Source organism: Cebidichthys violaceus, unplaced genomic scaffold (genome assembly GCF_023349555.1).
Source record: "Cebidichthys violaceus isolate CVI_PGR_0920_01 unplaced genomic scaffold, fCebVio1.0.p SCAF_43, whole genome shotgun sequence".
Taxonomy (NCBI): domain Eukaryota; kingdom Metazoa; phylum Chordata; class Actinopteri; order Perciformes; family Stichaeidae; genus Cebidichthys; species Cebidichthys violaceus.
Genome location: NW_027176628.1, coordinates 1,629,813 through 1,631,456, shown reverse-complemented (window position 1 = coordinate 1,631,456; position 1,644 = coordinate 1,629,813).

Below are 1,644 nucleotides of genomic sequence, written 5' to 3'. Positions count from 1 at the left end.
GTTGGTAAAAGATCAGCTGTCCTCCTCGTTCATCCTCCTGTGTCTCCTCTGTCCCCCGTCCTCTCCTGTCTCCTGTCTCCTGTGATCCAGCCTTCAGTGGTGGGATGTGATATGTGACAGGCGGAGACCCCGTCCTCTTCTCCCCCTCTGTAATAAGGATTAGTGGACGATGCTGAGGGTGGGTGGGGGGTGGAGGGGGGAGTGCTCTTTAACGGATAGAGATTTAATAAATGGTGATTGGACGTAAATCTACTTCAGGACGAGAAACAGAGACATTGTGATTTCATGATTCACTGAAGTAAAGCTGCATTAAAGTTACGATGAGATGAGCAGCTCTAATGTCATGAAGACAGAGAGACATGGTTCTATCTCAGTCATGTGACCTTTACTCTTCTGTAGAGAAAAAGAGATGAAGACACCAGAGAAGAAGAAGAGACAAAGACACCAGAGAAGAAGAAGAGACAAAGACAACAGAGAAGAAGAGACGACGACACCAGAGAAGAAGAAGAGACGAAGACAACAGAGAAGAAGAGACGTAGACACCAGAGAAGAAGAAGAGACGAAGACACCAGAGAAGAAGAAGAGACGTAGACATCAGAGAAGAAGAAGAGACGTAGACACCAGAGAAGAAGAAGAGACGAAGACACCAGAGAAGAAGAGACGTAGACACCAGAGAAGAAGAAGAGACGAAGACACCAGAGAAGAAGAAGAAGAGACGTAGACACCAGAGAAGAAGAAGAGACAAAGACAACAGAGAAGAAGAAGAGACGTAGACACCAGAGAAGAAGAAGAGACAAAGACAACAGAGAAGAAGAGACGACGACACCAGAGAAGAAGAAGAGACGTAGACACCAGAGAAGAAGAAGAGACAAAGACAACAGAGAAGAAGAGACGACGACACCAGAGAAGAAGAAGAGACGAAGACAACAGAGAAGAAGAGACGTAGACACCAGAGAAGAAGAAGAGACGAAGACACCAGAGAAGAAGAAGAGACGTAGACACCAGAGAAGAAGAAGAGACGACATCAGACAGAAGTGAACTGAATAAATTGAACAAATTAATTGAATAATCCTCGTCTGTCCTCATGAATCATAAATTGTCTGTCAGGTTTTTATCTGTTGGTTGAATCTAATTTGAAATAAATGTGATTGAATGTTTGACTGTAAATTATTCATGAAGCTGCAGGATTGAAGTGATTCTCAGCTGTAATCCAGAACACACACACACACACACACACACACACACACACACACACACACACACACACACACAATAAAGGTTGTTTTATGATTCAGATTATAAACAGTGAGGATTATTGTTCTGCTGCTGGAGCAGCTGAGGGGTTAATGCCTGGCTCATGGAGACACTGAACGCTGTCCTCAGAGGGGACGTTTGTCAACACAAACACAAGAGTTCATTCATAAAATGGTAATGTAAGAAAAGAGACGACAGTAAGATTAAAGGTTGTTAACAGATATCCAACACTGTCTCTTTGAAGTCAGCAGCTCATCTAACTATTTAAATGTTACACGAAAACTGAAATTGTCCCATAATGGAGGAGACGTGGAAATCACTTAAAATGTTGGTCCATGATGGTCCATGTAGTCCTGGTGCTTCAGATGGTCCATGTGGTCCAGGTGCTTC